The sequence below is a fragment of the Oryctolagus cuniculus genome, chromosome 11 (genome assembly GCF_964237555.1).
Source record: "Oryctolagus cuniculus chromosome 11, mOryCun1.1, whole genome shotgun sequence".
Taxonomy (NCBI): Eukaryota; Metazoa; Chordata; class Mammalia; order Lagomorpha; family Leporidae; genus Oryctolagus; species Oryctolagus cuniculus.
Genome location: NC_091442.1, coordinates 69,573,239 through 69,592,920, shown reverse-complemented (window position 1 = coordinate 69,592,920; position 19,682 = coordinate 69,573,239). Strand labels below are relative to the sequence as shown.

General features: G+C 38.7%; 1 long non-coding RNA gene across 1 annotated transcript in view; it reads left to right on the top strand.

Moving 5' to 3' along the window:
• Nucleotides 1–19,682, top strand: part of LOC138844388 (uncharacterized) — a 239,295-nt gene that overhangs the window by 26,595 nt on the left and 193,018 nt on the right. Inside the window, exon 2 of the long non-coding RNA XR_011380151.1 lies at nt 3,361–3,473. This is a non-coding gene — a long non-coding RNA (uncharacterized lncRNA). The remainder of the gene's footprint in view (nt 1–3,360; nt 3,474–19,682) is intronic.

The window sequence follows — 19,682 nt, the reverse complement described above, 5'->3', positions numbered from 1 at the left end:
ACCATGACAAACATGCTCAGAGAATTAGATCTGAAATCCATTTAACTGTCTTCAAATAATCTTTACATCAATACTTGACTACATTCTGATGAAGTAGTTGAACATAATGTGAGAGACAGAAAAGACTGGGGAGGAGGGATTCACAGTACAATTGCTGCTCAGTAGCCATGGGAGCCTGGTTCTAGGAGCCCCAACATGAGACATCAAAATCTAATTTCTTTATATGAAATGGCATAATATTTACATAAACCTATGTGATCCTTTTGCATACTTTAAATCATCTGTCTGTTATTCATAATACCTAATATAATATACAATATATGTGAGTAGTTGTTTTACTGTATGGTTGAGGGTATAATGAGCAAAAACAAAAGTCTGTTCTGAACATATTCACTACAGATGCAGTATTTTTTATATATTTGTTTTCATCTACTGAGAATGAGAGAAAGAAAGAGAGAGAATCTTTCATCTGCCTGCAAAAAGCCAGGGCTGGGCCAGGCTGAAGGCAGGAGCCAGGAAATCTATTTTGTTCTCTTTCATGGGTGGCAAGGACTCAACCACTTGAGCCATCACCTGCTACCTCACAGGATCACATTAGCAGGAGGCTGGATTGGAAGTAGAGTGGCTGGGCTCAAAGTAGGCTCTGCAATGTGGGAAGCTGGAGTCCCAGGCAGTGTCTTAATCTGATAAATCACAGCACCCATCTGACAGATGGCAATATTCCTGAACTGTGATTGGTTGAATCCACGACACAAAATTCCCTGATAATGGAGGGCTGACTGTACTTAAAAATGTAATATTATCTCTGCTCCTTTCAGAATAAGAAATTCAAGATTATGCTTAGGGCAAAAGGACAATGCCTCTTACTTATTGGTTGCTTGTTTGATGTCAGATTAACACAGCAGTAAAAGGTGCATAATTTCTATTTTGTTCTACTATAGGCAAGCTCTGCAGTCAAGGCTTATTTTTAAAAGTTTCTTGGTTGGATTTTAATCTTGCAATTGATTTGCAGTCCATGGTTAGAAATAAGTTTTTTTAATTACTATTTAGCTGTGTGTGCAGTTGGAAAGCAGAATTGAGGAAGAGCTTCTGTCTGCCACAGCAGAAATGTGGAGAGACAGATGTGGCATGCCTGATGAAGCTTGGACTGAGAAAACCTGGGTTTGCAGGTTCCGTTCATTGTAAATTACACTTCCTTGGTGGACGGGGTGTGGGGGAACTTTTAATGTCTCTGAGCCCCGTTTATTTTTTTTTTCATTGAGCCCCAGTTTAATATCAAACATATTGAGTACCTATTGAATGCCAGTCACATGCCCAGTATTGGAAGACAAAGATAACTAAAATATAGTCCATACCTCTGGAATGCAAATACTAATACTATAATGTACTGCTCTTGTAGTATTATTAGCAGAATTAAAAAAGAAGAAACAAGGAATATCCAGAATGCTGTTTCAGCCATGTTAGGGTTATTTCACCATGTTAGCATTATTAATTTTGGTATTATAAGCTATTTGATTGTGAAATATAACACAGCTTTAGAACAGTGTGAAAACACGTATGTTCAGCTAAGTGAATTACTAAAAAGTAAATGTGTATGTAACTCATTCAGATATAGACAATAGATAATTACCATAAATATTATTAAAGAAAAATCTGAGATGAGTTAAATTTATCTACACTAAATGTGGCTTGTAGTTAATTTGTTTCTACTGCTTTATAACATTCAATTGAATGAATATACAATATTTTCTAAAAATCTACTGTACTGTTTTGATTTCTTTCCACTATCGGGTTATTTCACAAAAGAATATCATGAAAAATTCTTGTGCATATCTTCTGGTATCTCTAAGTTTGCATTTTTGTAGAGTAGATACTTAGGAGAAAAATAATCAGGGAGTACGATATGGGTATCTTCATTCCTGCTAACCATTTGATACCAATTTACACTCTAATCAGCAGTGAAAAAGAGTTTCTTTTCTACCACTTTTTAAAACTGACAAATAAAAATCATAGTTATTTGTGGGGAGCAACTCGGACTAGACTAAGTTACTGGAATTAGGACTTATTCTATGCATCTGCTCTCCCACAATATGGCTCTGAGAAGGGAGAAACAGCTTCTACACAGCTGCCTCCAGTTCAACCAATAAACTGTAGGACCTACTCCTGATTGGAGGAGAGCAGCGTACTCGGCGTGTGGGTAGCAGAGTTGGGATTGGTGGAAGAGGACTATAAAGGAGGAGAGAGACAACACGCACCAGGAACACCGGCCGGTGGTGTGCCGCTCCCCCGCGGAAGTGGGGAAAGTGGCTAGGGGGAACCGCCCTTCCACGGAGGTGGAAGGGTCGGTAGCCAACCTGGGAAGAACCAGCAGCAAACCCGGGGAGGGCCGAGCAGACAAAAGAACAGCGCAGGGTCCTGTGTCGTTCCTCCATGAAGACAGGGAGCGACATAATGGTGCCGTGACTCGGATATGAAGCCTAGGCAGGGTTTAGTGTCGTTCCTCCACGAAGAGGGGGAGCGACATAATGGTGCCGTGACTCGGATATGAAGCCTAGGCAGGGTTTAGTGTCGTTCCTCCATGAAGAGGGGGAGCGACAGTTATTGTTTACATATATTTTGAAATATCTGTACACAGTATATACTGACTATATCAAGCTGACTAACACATGTACTGTCTCATAGATTATATACCTCATTTATCATTTTTTATTGTGAGAATATGAAAAATTTGCTTTCCAAACAGTTTTCAAGAAGCAATACATTTTTACTAATTATAATCACCATGTTGTACAATAGATCTCTTGAACTTTTCTAGCCTTTCACCAGCATTTCCCCAACGCATTCCCTCAACCCCTGGTAACCACCCCATACTTCTGAGTTCAACTTTTTTAGATTCAACATACAAGTGAGATCATATGGTATTTGCTTCCCTCCTCTGATTCACTCACAAAATAGCTGCGATGGCTAGGGCTGGTCCAGACTGATGCCAGGATCCAGGAACTTCCTCCTGGTGTCCTATATGGGTAGATGCTCAAGGACTTGGGCCATCTTCCACTGCCTTCCCAGGTCATTAGCAGGGAACTGAATTGGAAAGGGGGCAGTAAGGACAAGAAACCATGCCCATACAGGACACCAGCATTGCAGGGGGCGGCTTTACCTGCTACACCACAGTGCCGGTCCTTAGATGTTTTTATAAACTGTATCTAGTTGTCATTTTCTGAAAATCTTCACTTTGTTGTTGATTTACATAGCTTGTTTACATGTAATGCAATTACAGATTCATTAGTTAAAACAAGTTGTCAGTTGCCTCTCTGCACTGCATTGCCTTGCTTGTGATATTGGAACATTTCTTCCTCAAAGGCTGGAATGTTGCTGAGCTTCATCAGTAGAAGACACTGAGAATCGAAGAAGGAGGATGCAAGGTGCAAAGCATGGAGCATTCGCCCATGGACAGCTTTCCCTGGCACTTACAGGTAGACATCCTCGTGAGTTTTGTCCTTGGGGCATTCCAGCAAACTTCTTTGCCATACTGTGGACCAGGACCGCCACCTCTCCAGTAATGTCTGGATTTAAGCCCTAGGGAAAAAAGGGAGCTTGCAGATTTGTTCAAGTTTGAATGATTGATTTCGGTCCTAGAAGTAGAGGATACTCCTTTCATCTACTCCTCCTATGTTCCTTATAGTTTTCTTTACCTCTTAGTAAGTATTCCCCTATAATATATTTAATATTCTGTCTATTATACCATCCCTGTTCAAAATACTGAGTGGTCTGTTTCCCCTGATTGGATACAGGAGTTACTCTTCTATTTCACTGTTGCTTTGTATTTGTTTTTCTTATTACATGAATTTTTTTTTATTATCCCACTTCCCCATTTTATTAGTTTGGTAACTATATACACTCTCACACTGGTGATCCAATTTATTACAACATGCATCTTTGACTTCTACAACTTGATACTTTTGCCCTTTTCCTGAATAATACAAGGACTTAAGAACAATTTGATTTCATTTAATCTCCAGTTTTTCTTGTGATTCTTACCCTATTATGCATTTTAATTCTATATAATTTTGGATCATCACCAGACTTCATTCTTATCATTTTATAAACTCAATATTAATTTATATTCATCTAGACATTTTGCCTCACATTGCTCTTATTTCTTTCTGCACTATTGAGCTTCCGGGTTTTTTGAAACTTTGGCCTGAAAAATATCCTTTGTGTTTTCCATCAGCATTGTTCACTTAACTCTCATTTGTACTAAAGTGACTTGATTTTACCTACATTGTTGTATATATTTTTCTGGTGGAGAATTTTATATAATCAGCCTTTCATACTTCTGATGTATTATTTCATTGTCTTCTGACTGTCATTATTTCTGCTAAGAAACAAGCTGTCAATAAAATTGTATGTCTTTTGAAAATAATCTATATTTTGTTTTCTCTTTCAGTGATTTAATATTTTTCCTTTTTGTCTTTGGTTCTGTGCAGTTTACTATGTGTCAGGTATGAATTTTTTAATTGTCATTTTCCTTTGGGTTCATTGAACTTTGTAAAAATTTGACTTGATGCCTTTTATAAGGTCTGCAAAAATTCTCAGCTAATTTCTCTGTAGATATTGCTCTTGTTTTATTTCCTATCTTCATTTTTGCTAAGAATCCAGTTATATGTGCATTATATATCTTCTCACTGTGTTTCTTGTCTATATTTTCCATCTATGCATCTATGCCTCATTCTAAGGATTTTTTTTCTGATTAATTCTTCAGTTTACTATTTCTCTCCTAAGATTCATCTGCAACTAATTGAACTTATCCAATGGATCTTTAATTTTCTTTTAAAGATTTTATTTTATTTATTTGAGAGATAGTTATAGACAGTGAGAGGGAGAGACAGAGAGAAAGGTCTTCTGTCCATTGATTCGCTCCCCAAATGGCCGCCACGGCCAGAGCTGCACCGATCCGAAGCCAGAAGCAAGAGCTCCTTCCAGTCTTCCACAGGGGTGCAGGGGCCCACAGACTTGGGCCATCTTCTACTGCTTTCCCAGGCCATAGCAGAGAGCTGGATTGGAAGAAGAGCAGCCGAGACTAGAACTGGCACCCATATGGGATGCTGACGCTGCAGGCGGAGGATTAACCTACTGTGCCACCGCACCGGCCCCTGGATCCTTAATTTTAATCATTAATTTTTTAAATTTTCTATTAGCATTTTTTAGCTCTCTGCCAAGTTTCAGTGTTATCTTGTATATATTAAGCACAACTATGAAGCCTCTATTGGATAACTCTATTAACTTTTTCCTCTGTGGATATGTTGTCTGTTGTTTGTCTTGCTTTTATTTTTGTTGTCTTGCCTCTTTGTGGGTTTGGTTATTTTTGATTGTTTGCAGAATGTTTTACATGAAAAGTTGTAAAAATAGGAGGTTTAGAAAAATATTATCTTCCTGGGTAATTGAGTAAGTTTGCTTCTGTGGGCAGTTAAATACATTATCAAGATGGGATCGTTCTAGGCCAGTTTCGGAAGTGTGGGTCATTTAAACATGACCTTTAGTCCTAGAAAGGACAAATCTACTGCCAGTTTACTGGTAGTTTACTCCTAGGAAGTAGCCCTGTGAGGCTGAATCTGAAATTCAGACCCTGGACTTAAATATATCTTCATCTAATTCCATGAAGTTGTCAAAATGGTACTGATTGTCTTAGCATCTTTGCCAGAATTGGCAGGAACATTTATAGGTTAACCAGCACCAAATGTGAGATTTAGCACACTGGATTTCTGTCTTGTGAATATATAGTGTTCCAAAAATTGTTGCTCTTTTGCAAGATCTCTGATGCTTTAAAATAGACAGCTTTTGAAATATTTTATCTATCATTCCCATATCTTCTCACTGTGAAGATTGTACTGGATCACATTATTACAACTCTCTTTATTCTTCATTCCTTTCTACATCTATTTCATATAGGATTAATTTTCTTTTTATTGAAGAATTTTCTTTTATGTTTAGCTTGGTTTAGATAAACTCTCCCAGTCCTTTTCTTTTATACGTGTTATTAGTTTGCCAGTGAAAGTGTTAGGGTGAGACAAGAATGGTGTCCAGTGTGTGCCAAAAAGGACACTCTCCCTCAGGCTAGTGCATCTCAGAGTGAGACTCCTTTTAAATTTTGTCCCCAAATGCCTTGCTTGCCTTGCCTAAGTTATGGCCCTGAATCTTATTTTCATTTTTCAAAGTTATTTTCACTGGATATAGAATTGTAATTTAGAAGCTTTGTTCTTTCTGTTCACTAAAGAGGTATCATTTTATTGTCATATGGTTTTTCTTGTTGCTGCTGAGAAGAGAACTGTCTATATAGTTGTCACTTTAGCAGTCTTTCTCTCTGGATAAGGTAAGATTTTTCTCTTTGTCATCCCTCTATTTATAGCTTCATTATGATATAGCTAGATGTGGATTTCTTTTCATTTATATCGTCTGTTATTGGTTGGGTGTGTTACATCTATAAAGCTCTGTTTTTCATTGATTTTGAAAATTATTGCTACAATCTGTATCCTGCATGTGTCTTGTCTTTATTTTGTATCCCCATGTTTAATTCTTGATGCTTTTCTGTTGTTTCAGTTCACAAATTCTATTTTTTGTTGTATCCAGTCTACTTTCTAATTCTTTCACTGAGTTCATAAGTTTTATTAAATTTTTAAATTCCGTAATTTTCATTTTTTACCCTAAATCTACCATATAACTTCTTATAGTTTCAGGCTTTCTGCTGAAATTTTCCAACATGGTTTGTATATCTTTGAAAATGGTAGGTAAACTTGTTTTTTGGCTTTGTCTTATAATTCTAGTATGTGGAGTCTTTTTGGTTTCCTTTCTGCACCAATCTTTTATATTGACTTGTCTTTTTCTGTGGCTTATTATCCTTAATGGTGGGCTAGTTATTTGATTTCTAAGTTTGTTTATAGTAGGATTCTTCAAGACCAGGATAATGCTATCTTCCTTCAGAGTTTTTCTTTCTTTTCTGACAGGTGACTGACAGCATTAGCATTCAGTAATACCCTTCATCTTTTTTTAAGCCTCAAGACGCTGAGCAACATGTAGATAATCTAACATGAGGCTTTTTATTTCATGTGAGGGCTGTTTTATTTCCACTTCATTCCCACACAAAGAGGAAGCCCAAAATAAGAAGAGGGCAGTAACTGTATCTGCACCCCTGTTGGGCCCTGGGTTCTGATTTTTGTTCTCATAGATTTGTAAGGCTGTCAAAAGCACTGCCCAGGATTTAATCCACCTATTTCACATTGACAGTACTTACAGTGCAAAACCAACATCAAATCCCAGGACTATAGTTCTGAATTCCTTCTAGTCTGAGAAGTTGGTCCAGTAGTTCATCACTATCTGCTTACCTCTTTAATGCCTTTAAGACGACATTTTCAAAAATGTCCTGTGGCTCATATTAGCTAAGTCCAGTAATTACCTTTCCTGTAATTAGTGAAAGTGGGATCACACTGGTTAGTTTGTGTTCAAAGGATCTAAATAACACTTACTTTGTTTCAGTCACTAGTATAAGTGCGTTAGAAATACTAATTCTTTGAAGTGTGGTAACAGCCTTAAAGACCGTTATTATTATCACTCAAATTGACAAATAAAAAAAAAAAAACAACAAAAAACAAAACTTTAAGGTCTCACAGCAAAGTACTTGCAACCCCAGGATACTAACCGAGGCAATCTGGATCCAGAGCCACCCTACTCTTAACCACTGTGCTTAGCTTCCTCTCCAGATATTCATTATCTTGTGATGTTTAACTGGGTGTCAGTTTGATTGGATTAAGCAACAACTAGAAACCAGGAAAAGCATTGTTTTGGATATGTCTTTGAGGCTGTTTCCAGAGGAGGTGAGCATATGAGTCAGAATGGACTGGGTGGGGAAGACTTGTCGCCAGTAGGAGTGGGTACCATCCAATCAGCTGGAAGCCCCAAGGGGAATAAATAAAGCAGGTGAATTGCTCTCTCCCTTCAACGGCTGGGGGATCCAAAGTCTCCTGCCTTGGAACTCTGGGCTTGCTGGCCATTAGACTGCAAGAATTCCACCAGTAACCCTTTCCCTGAGTACCTGGGCTTTCAGCCTGGAGTTAGCGTCATCAATTTCCTCATTTATGAGGCCTTCAGACGTAGCCTAAGCCACACTTACAGCACCTCAGTAGCCCCAACCTGCAGATTACCTGGCATGGAGCTTCTCAGCCACCATAATCACATGAGTCAATATCCTAATAAAATCCCATTCATGTATCTATACATATATGCGATTGGTTCTGTCTCTTTAGAGATCCCTAATACAATTGGCATAAATCTCTTTTTATAAAAAAGATTTTATTTCACTCAGTATGATGTTTTTTAGATTCCTCCATTTTGTTGCAAATGACCAGATTTCTTTTCTTTTCTTTTTTTTTTTTTTTTTTTTTTTTTTTTTTTTACTAAGAGGGATAATGTATTAAGTTGTTCATTAACAGTCAGGACTATGCTGATCAAGTCACCATTTCTCATAGTGTCCATTTCACTTCAACAGGTTTCCTTTTTGGTGTTCAGTCAGTTGTCACTGATCAGGGAGAACATATGGTATTTGTCCCTTTGGGACTGGCTTATTTCACTCAGCATGATGTGTTCCAGATTCCTCCATTTTGTTGCAAAGGACTGGATTTCATTGTTTCTTACTGCAGTATAGTATTCTAAAGAGTACATAGCCCATAATTTCTTTATCCAGTCTACCGTTGATGGGCATTTAGGTTGGTTCCAGGTCTTAGCTATTGTGAATTGAGCTGCAATAAACATTAGGGTGCAGACCGCTTTTTTGTTTGCCAATTTAAATTCCTTTGGGTAAATTCCAAGGAGTGGGATGGCTGGGTTGAATGGTAGGGTTATCTTCAGGTTTCTGAGGAATCTCCAGACTGACTTCCACAGTGGCTTGACTAGTTTGCATTCCCACCAACAGTGGGTTAGTGTCCCTTTTTCCCCACATCCTCTCCAGCATCTGTTGTTGGTAGATTTCTGCATGTGAGCCGTTCTAACCGGGGTGAGGTGAAACCTCATTGTGGTTTTGATTTGCATTTCCCTGATTGCTAATGACCTTGAACATTTTTTCATGTGCTTATTGGCCATTTGGATTTCCTCTTTTGAAAAATGTCTATTGAGGTCCTTGGCCCATCTCTTAAGCGGGTTGTTTGTTTTGTTGTTGTGGAGTTTCTTGATCTCTTTGTAGATTCTGGTTATCAATCCTTTATCTGTTGCATAGTTTGCAAATATTTTTTCCCATTCTGTCGGTTGTCTCTTCACTCTCCTGACTGTTTCTTTTGCAGTACAGAAACTTCTCAATTTGATGCAATCCCAATAGTTGATTTTGGCTTTGACTGCCTGTGCCTCCCGGGTCTTTTCCAGAAATTCTTTGCCTGTGCCAATATCTTGAAGGGTCTCTCCAATGTTCTCTAATAACTTGATGGTGTCGGGTCATAGATTTAGGTCTTTAATCCATGTTGAGTGGATTTTTGTGTAAGGTGTAAGGTAGGGGTCTTGCTTCATGATTCTGCTCGTGGAAATCCAATTTTCCCAGCACCATTTGTTGAAGAGACTGTCCTTGCTCCAGGAATTGGTTTTAGATCCTTGATCAAATATGAGTTGGCTGTAGATGTTTGGGTTGATTTCTGGTGTTTCAATTCTGTTCCATTGGTCTATCCATCTGTTTCTGTACCAGTACCATGCTGTTTTGATTACAACTGCCCTGTAGTATGTCCTGAAATCTGGTATAGTGATGCCTCCGGCTTTGTTTTTGTTGTACAAGATTGCTTTAGCTATTCGAGGTTTCTTGTGCCTCCATATAAATTTCAGCACCATTTTTTCCAGATCTGAGAAGAAGGTCTTCGGTATCTTGATTGGTATTGCATTGAATCTATAAATTGCTTTTGGGAGAATGGACATTTTGATGCTATTGATTCTTCCAATCCATGAGCATGGAAGATTTTTCCATTTTTTGGTATCCTCTTCTATTTCTTTCTTTAAGGTTTTGTAATTTTCATCGTAGAGATCTTTTATGTCCTTGGTTAAGTTTATTCCAAGGTATTTGATTGTTTTTGTAGCTATTGTGAATGGGATTGATCTTAGAAGTTCTTCCTCTGCCATGGCATTGTCTGTGTATACAAAGGCTATTGATTTTTGTGCATTGATTTTATACCCTGCTACTTTGCCAAACTCTTCTATGAGTTCCAATATTCTCTTACTAGAGTTCTATGGATCCCCTAAATAAAGAATCATGTCATCTGCAAAGAGGGATAGTTTGAGTTCTTCCTTCCCAAATTGTATCCCTTTAATTTCTTTTTCTTGCCTAATAGCTCTGGCTAGAACCTCCAGAACTATATTGAATAGCCGTGGTGAGAGTGGGCATCCCTGTTTGATACCAGATCTCAGTGGAAATGCTTCCAACTTTTCCCCATTCAATAGGATGTTGGCTGTGGGTTTTTCATAGATTTCTTTGATTGTATTGAGGAATGTTCCTTCCATACCCAGTTTGCTTACAGTTTTCATCATGAACGGGTGTTGTATTTTATCAAATGCTTTCTCAGTGTCTATTGAGATAATCATATGGTTTTTCTTCTGCAGTCTGTTAATGTGGTGTATCACATTGATTGTCTTGTGCACATTAAACCATCCCTGCATACCAGGGATAAATCCCACTTGGTCTGGGTGGATGATCTTTCTGATGTGTTGTTGCATTCTATTGGCCAGAATTTTATTGAGGATTTTTGCATCTATGTTCATCAGGGATATTGGTCTGTAATTCTCTTTCAATGCTGCATCTTTTTCTGGCTTAGGAATTAAGGTGATGCTGGCTTCATAGAAAGAATTTGGGAGGATTCCCTCTTCTTCGATTGTTCTGAATAGTTTGAGAAGAATTGGAGTTAGTTCTTCTTTAAATGTCTGGTAGAATTCAGCAGTGAATCCATCTGGTCCTGGGCTTTTCTTTGTTGGGAGGGCCTTTATTACTGTTTCAATTTCTGTCTCAGTTATGGGTCTGTTTAGGTTTTCGATGTCTTCCTGGTTCAATTTAGGTAGGTTGCATGTGTCCAGGAATCTATCCATTTCTGATAGGTTTCCCTGTTTGCTGGCATACAAGTCCTTGTAGTAATTTCTGATGATTCTTTTTATTTCTGTGGTGTCTGTTGTTACATTTCCTTTTTCATCTCTGATTTTATTGATTTGGGTCTTTTCTCTTCTTTTTTTAGTTAGTTGGGCCAATGGGGTGTCAATTTTGTTTATTTTTTCAAAAAACCAGCTCCTCATTTGGCTGATTTTTTGTAATGTTTTTCTTGATTCAATCCTGTTGATTTCTTCTATGATTTTAATTATTTCTCTTCTCCTACTAGATTTGATTCTGGTTTGCTGTAGGTTTTCTAGATCCTTGAGATGAATAGAAAGCTCATCTATTTGGTGCCTTTCCAATTTCTTGATGTAGGCACCTATTGATATAAACTTTCCTCTTAACACTGCTTTTGCTGCGTCCCATAAGTTTTGGTATGTTGTGCTGTTATCCTCATTTACTTCCAGAAAGTTTTTGATTTCTCTTTTGATTTCTTCTATGACCCATTGTTCATTCAGGAGCATGTTGTTCAATCTCCATGTGTTTGCGTATGCTCTAGGGATTCCTGAGTTGTTCATTTCCAACTTCATTCCTTTATGGTCTGAGAAGCTGCATGGTATGATTCTAATTCTTTTGAATTTGCTGAGACTTGCTTTATGGCCTAGTATGTGGTCAATCCTAGAGAAGGTTCCATGTACTGCTGAGAAGAATGTATAATCTTTAGCTGTAGGATTGAAAGTTCTGTATATATCTGTTAGATCCATTTGGGCTATAGTGTCGTTTAAATCTACTGTATCCTTGTTGATCTTCTGTCCTATTGATCTGTCTATTTCTGAGAGTGGAGTATTGAAGTCCCCCAGTACTATTGTATTGGGGTCTAAGTCTCCCTTTAAGTCCGTTAACAAATCTTTTAGATAAACTGGTGCCCTGTAGTTAGGTGCATATACATTGATAATTGTTATATCTTCTTGTTGTATTGATCCCTTAATCATTATATAGTGCCCGTCTTTGTCTCTCTTAACAGTTTTTGTGGTAAAGTTTATGTTGTCCGATATTAAGATGGCTACGCCCGCTCTTTTTTCATTTCTGTTGGCATGGTATATCTTTTTCCAGCCTTTCACTTTCAGTCTGTATGGATCTTTGTTGGAAAGATGTGTTTCTTGTAAGCAGCAAATACATGGGTTTTGTTCCTTAACCCAATCAGCCAAACGGTGTCTTTTAACTGGACAGTTCAGGCCATTCACGTTCAATGTGACTAATGAAAAGTGGTAACTTTGCCCTGCCATTTACCAAAGATAAGTTCTAATATATGCTTTGAATTCCCTGTGATCTTTTGCTGTGAGCTTTCCTTCCTTTATCTTCTTTCATATTGATGACCGTGTTTCTGTGTTTCTGTGTGTAACACATCTTTAAGCATCTGTTGCAGGGCTGGACGAGCATCTGTTGCAGGGCTGGACGAGTGCCGGCAAATTCTTTCAATTTCTGTTTGCTATGAAAAGTCTTTATTTCACCTTCATTCACAAATGAGAGCTTGGCAGGATATAATATTCTGGGCTGGCTTTTTTTCTCTCTTAGTACCTGGGCTATATCTCGCCATTCCCTCCTAGCTTGTAGAGTTTCTGATGAGAAGTCAGCTGTGAGTCTGATGGGAGATCCTCTGAGAGTAATCTGACGTTTCTCTCTTGCACATTTTAGGATCTTTTCTTTATGTTTCACTGTGGAGAGTTTAATTACAATGTGTCGTGGTGAGGATCTCTTTTGGTTGTGTTTATTAGGGGTTCTGTGATCTTCCTGTAGTAGGATTTCTCTGTCCTTCTCCAAACCTGTGAAATTTTCTGCTAATATCTCACTAAAAAGGCCTTCTAATCCTTTCTCCCTCTCCATGGCTTCAGGAACTCCTAGAACCCGAATGTTGGGTTTTTTAATAGTATCCTGAAGATTCCTGACAATATGTTTTAGATTTCTAATTTCCTCTTCTTTTCTTTGGTCTGACTGTGTCCTTTCCTGTTCTCTGTCTTCTAAGTCCGATATTCTCTCTTCTGCTTCACCCATTCTGTTTGTAAGGCTCTCTATTGTGTTTTTCATTTGATCTATTGAATTCTTCACTTCACTCACTATCACAGTTTCCTGTTGTACTAGTTTCATTTCATTTGATTCCTCCTTAATATTTCATTTTCACGAGAGAGATTTTCTATCTTGTCCATTAAGGATTTCTGTAGTTCAAGAATTTGTTTTTGAGAACTTCTTAATGTTCTTATCAATTTTTTGAGATCTGCTTCTTGCATTTCTTCTATGTCATCATCTTCATAATCTTGAATTGGGGTGTCTTTTTCATTTGAGGGCGTCATGGTGACTTCCTTGTTTTTATTATCTCGGTTTTTGCGTTTTTTATTTGTCATATTGGAGATATTTGGTTTCTTCACTGTGGTTCTTTTTCTTGTTATACTATGACTCTCGATTAAGTGGACTGTCTGCTTTTGATGGATCCTTAGATCCTGTGATGGGTGTGGCCTGAGAGCTCTGTTTGGTGTGCCAAAGGTGACACTCCCAGGTTAGGCGTGGTAAATCTCTCTCTCTCTCTCTCTCTCTTTTTTTGATTCAAAAGGGAAGTAATTCCGCACAGCTGAACGAAGTTGGAGGTAGTTAGCAGGCAAATGATATACCCACAGGAGCCAGAGATCGGAAGCTCTTTCCCAAGGACCACACAGGGAATCTGTTCGGCCCTCAGAGTGGGCTCAAATTCTCCTTCAGTCTCCCACTGGGTTGCCAAAGTTACAGAATTGTAGCGTCTCTGGAGAGTACTCACGTGAATTCCGTGAGTTCTCTCCCCCACCGTCTCTTTTTTCACAGTCTCAGTTCAGTAGCACCACAAATTTACTAGGTCCTAATCTCCTGTTAATTTGCCCCGCCCAGAGTCAGGTTTTTCTGCTAGGCTCAGGGCCGGTGCAGACCTGAGGTCGCTCTGTTTATGACGTATGTCCAAGATGGTGCCTGCTCTTTGTCTTGCTCGCCCTTGAGAGGTGAGCGGAGAGAGAGAAACCCGTGTCCGTACCAGTCACCTTTTTTTTTTCTCTCTCTCTCTCTTCCAGTTAGCCTGGTGAACTCCCCCCCCCCCCGGGGGTCGTTCCCTCTAGTCTCCTCTCTCCGCTTGCCTGCCGGTGTCTCGGGCTATTGAGATTCGGCTCACCTCGCGTTCCAGCGCTGGTGTGTTGAGTCTGCCGCTGGTGTCCCGAACTGTGGGCTCACACGCTCTCCATGCAGGTCCGCTGTGAATCACGCATTCTGGAAGAGTTTCTTCTACTGTTTCCTCCCCTACTCTTCCTTGAACCTGCAGTATCTCCACTTTTATTAAACTATCTCTCCCCGGACTATCAGTGTGCTTCCTTCCTATTCTGCCATCTTGCCTCCCCCAGATTTCTTTTTTTTTTTTTAATCACTGTATAGTATTCTAGTCTTCGGTTGACAGGCAATTAGGTTGATTCCATGTCTTAGCTTTTGTAAATTGAGCCGCAGTAAACACAGAGGTGCAGAGAATTCTTTTATTTGATGATTTAATTTCCCTTGGATAAATTCCGAGGACTGGGATGGCTGGGTCGTATGGTAGGCCGATATTCAGATTTCTGAGGTATCTCTAAACTGTCTTCCATAGTGGCTTTACAAATTTGCATTCCCACGAACAGTGGATTAGGGTACCTTTCCCCCACATCCTTGCCAGCATCTGTTGTTTGTTGATTTCTGTATGAAAGTCATTCTAATCGGGATGAGGTGAAACGTCATTGTGGTTTTGATTTGCATTTCCCTGATTGCTAGTGATCTTGAACATTTTTCCATGTGTCCGTTGGCCATTTGGATTTCCTCTTTTGAAAAATGTCTATTGAAGTCTTTGGTCCATTTCTTAACTGGGTTGTTTGTTTTGTTGTTGTGGAGTTTCTTGATCTCTTTGTAGATTCTGGTTATTAATCCTTTATCTGTTGCATAGTTTGCAAATAATTTCTCCCATTCTGTCGATTGCCTCTTCACTTTCCTGACTATTTCTTTTGCAGTACAAAAACTTCTCAATTTGATGTAATCCCAGTTGTTAATTTTGGCTTTGACTGACTGTACCTCCAGGGTCTTTTCCAAGAAGTGTTTGCCGGTGCCAATATCTTGCAGGGTTTCTCTGATGTTATTTAATAATTTTATGGTGTCGGGTCATATATTTAGATGTTTAATTCATGTTGAGTGGGTTTTTGTGGGGGTCTTGCTTCATGCTTCTGCACGTGGAAATCCAGTTTTCCAAGCACCATTTGTTGAATAGACTGTCCTTGCTCCAGGAATTGGTTTTAGATCCTTGATCAAATATAAGTTGGTTGTAGATATTTGGATTGATTTCTGGTGTTTCTATTCTCTTTTTTTTTTATTTGACAGGTAGAGTTATAGAGAGTGAGCGAGAGAGACAGAAAGGTCTTCCTTCCGTTGGTTCACTCCCCAAATGGCCACAACAGCCGGCGCTGCATGATCCAAAGCCAGGAGCCAGGTGCTTCTTCCCGGTCTTCCATGCAGGTGCAGGGGCCCAAGCACTTTAGCCATCCTCCACTGCCCTCCTGGGCCACAGCAGAGAGCTAGACTTGAAGAGGAACAACCGGGACTAAAACCCAGCACCCATATGGGGTGCCGGTGCTGCAGGCGGAGAATTAACCAAGTGAGCCATGGCACCGGCTCTGGTGTTTCTATTCTATTCCATTGGCCTATCCATCTGTTTTTGCACCAGTACCAGGCTGTTTGGATTATAACTGCCCAGTCATATGTCTTGAAATCTGGTATTATGATGCCTCTGGCTTTATTTTTGTTGTATAAGGTTGCTTTAGCTATTTGAGGTCTCCTGTGTTTCCATATGAATTTCAGCATCATTTTTTTTCAGATCTGAGAAGAATGTCTGTTGTATTTTGATTGGTATCACATTGGATCTGTAAATTGCTTTTGGAAGAATGGACATTTTGATGATATTGATTCTTCCAATCCATGAACATGGAAAATATTTACTTTTTTTGTATATTCTTCTACTTCTTTCTTTAATGTTTTATAATTCTCATTGTAGAGATCTTTGACATATTTCGTTAATTTATTCGAAGGTATTTGATTGTTTTTGTAGCTATTGTGAATGGGATTTATCTTAGATGTTTTTCTCAGCCATGGCACTGTCTGTGTATACAAAGGCTGTTGATTTTTGTGTATTGATTTTATATCCTGCTACTTTACCACACTCTTTCATGAGGTCTGATAGTCTCTTAGTGGAGTTCTTTTGATCCCCTATATAAAGAATTATGTCATCTGCAAAGAGTGATAGTTTGACTTCTTCTTTCCAAGTTTGTATCTCTTTGATTTCTTTTTGTTGCCTAATGGCTCTAGCTAAAACTTCCAGTACTATATTGAATAGCAATGGTAAGAGTGGGCACCCTGTCTGGTACCGGATCTCCTTGGGAATGCTTCCAACTTTTACCCATTCAATAGGATGCTGGCTGAGTTTGTCATAAATTGCCTTGATCGTATTGAGGAATGTTCTTTCTATACCCAATTTGCTTAGAGTTTTCATCATGAAAGGGTGTTGTGTTTATCAAATGCTTTCTCTGCATCTATTGAGATAATCGTATGGTTGTTGGTCAGCAGTTTGTTAATGTGGTGGATTGCATTGATTGATTTGTGAATATTGACCATCTATACATGAGTGAAATAATAAGTGAAAGAGACAAATATCATATGTTCACCCTGTTGGGACAACTAACTGAGCACCTAAAAGGAAACCTGTAGAAGTGAAATTGTCACTACGAGAGGCAATGACTTGATCAGCCCTTGTCCTGACTATTGAGAAACACCTCATTATTTTATTCTCTTACTATTTTCTTTTTCTATTTAATACCATTGGTTGAACTCTTTACTTAACACAGAATTATTCTTAAGTGTTTAAATCCAGTTGAAAATTAATACCTGTTAAGAATAAGAGTGGGAATAAGAGAGGGTGGGGATGTACAGTTTGGTACACATTCCCATGGTCTTACCCCTAAGGGTAAAGCTAAAAACTTGCTATGGGACTCCAAACCCCATTAAGTTGGAAGGTACTAATGCCATCTTACTAGTTAAAATGATCATTTTAAGTGCATAACTGGTCATAAAGATAAGAAGTGTCAAAGGGATCACACAAATAAGACCAAGTGTCTGCTAATAACAATAGACAGAATTAAAAAGAAAAGTATGATCCAACATGGGAAGCAGACCACACAGCAGACTCATAGAATGACAAATGCCCTAAACAGCACTCTGGCCTTAGAACCAGCCTTTAAGGCATTTGGATCTCGTTAAACAGCCTGTGAGAAAATTTCAGGCATGGAAAGCCAAGATTAACTGTTACAAAAAATGGCCTACATGAAAGATCTGTGTGAATGAGAGCCATGTGACAAAAGGGGCCATCAAAGAAGAAGGTACTTTTCTCTGAAGGGAGGAGAGAACTTCCACTTTGATTATGGCCTTGTCTAAATAATGACAGAGTTTGTGAACTCAGAAGGCTTCCATAGCCTTGATAGCCCATAACAGGAGCCTCAGGTGATCACTGATGTTATAAATAAGAGTGTCAGTTGTTAAAGCAACAACAGGAGTCATTGTGTACTTGCTCCCTATGCAGGACCTCTGTCCTTAATGAGTTGTACTATGAGAATTAACAGTAAAACTTTTCTTCAAGCAGTACATTATACTTGATGTGTCTGTGTGGGTGCAAACTTTTGAAATCTTTACTTAGTATAGAGTTGATCTTCTATATAAAGATAATTAAAAGTGAATCTTAATGAAGAATGGGATGGGAGAGAGAGTAGGAAGTGGGAAGGGAGTAGGGTTGGAGGGTGGGTATGGCGGGAAGAACCACTACATTCCAAAAGCTGTAGCTATGAAATTTATATTTATTAAATAAAAGCTTTCTAAAAAGATTTATTTATTTATTTATTTGAAAGATAGAGTGTTAGAGAGGGAGAGACAATGAGAGAAAGAGAGCAATATCTTCCATCCCAAATGGTCGCAACAACTAGGTCTGGGGCAACCTGAAGCCAGGAGCTAGGAACTCCATCCTGGTCTTTTACACAGGTGGCAGGGCCCCAGGTATTTGAACCATCTGCTGCTGCTTTCCCCAACACACTACAGAAAATCTGGGTCAGAACTAGAGTAGCTGGGACTCAACTGACACTCTTATATGGGATGTCAGCATGCAAGCAGGAATTTAACCCACTGCATCAAAATGTTGGCCCTGGATAAGCCTTATTCCTCCAGAGCTACTTGAAAATGTAGTCTATTTCTCAAAAGAATATAAAGTCTTTTCAGTACAGATGCTCCTGACACAACCTCAGCCCTGAGTATTCCATCCCATACAGCAAGGCTACTATGTTTACTGGTACCAAAAGCAGCGTGGGAGATTTCAGTTAATAGAAAAGGGAACTATGAAGACAACCTTATCTAATTTGTAATTTTAATTGGACCCTATTTTAAGCATAGGAATATAGAAATTTAAGAAAGACTTTGAATGTCATAGCTAATAAACCCAGGAAAGTTCAATGCCTTTTTTGTTTGTCAGCACTACAACTTTGTTTTCTTTAGACTTATTTATTATGAGTAGGGGACTTTCAGTTTCAATAAAAGGTCACTTGAGTACAGTAGCATTTTTAGAAATCAAGATAGTTTATTGGGGAGAATTATTTGTACGAAAAATGGAGGAATTGGAACTAGTAGGAATGTAAGTTCATTGTTTACAGTGAGAAGCTAAATATAACCACATCTTGGCAGGACATACTTCCTATACATTGTCAGTTCATAGAACTAATTTCAATTGATAATGCTCTTTAATGTGTAGACACAGTAAGAATTTTCACTTGGGATCAGAATTTTCCTTTCTATTTCTTAAGTGTTGAGAAACAAAATTTAAGCCCTCCTTATAGTAGCTTATATTAGTTTTCTTATAATGAAAAATTTATTCTCAAACACCTAGTTAACTGTTGCTTATCACCTGTTTTTTGCACTTACTGTCCATAGATCACTGAAAACAGAGTAGGAGCAATTAATATTCATTGTTTTCTATAAGGTTGACCCAATACAGGTTTTGTACTACTATCTCTGCACTCTGTCATATTCTGACCACTGCCCTCTCTATGCTCTCTAGTGCTAAGCTTTTTAAACTGTTATAGTTTATCTAGATGTGTCACTGTCTCTACTACTAGGACATAAGATCCTTAAGACTAGAATTTATGTGGCAGATATTTGGCCTAACAGTTCTTGGGATGCATGCATCCCATATCAGAGCACCTGTGTTCAGATCTCAGCTCTATTTCTGATTCCAGCTCTATGAAATGCACAAACCCTGTGAGGAAGCAGGTAATAGCTCAAGTAATTGGAGACCTGCCACCCATGTTAGAGATCCAGATGGAGCTCCTGGCTCTGGCTTCAGCATGGCCCTGTCTGTTGTGCACATTTGGGAAGGGAATTAGTGGACAGAAGATTTCTGTCTGTCCTGTTTCTTTCTGTCTCTCTGCCTTTCAAATAAACAACTTTGTAAACCTTATTTTAAAAAAAG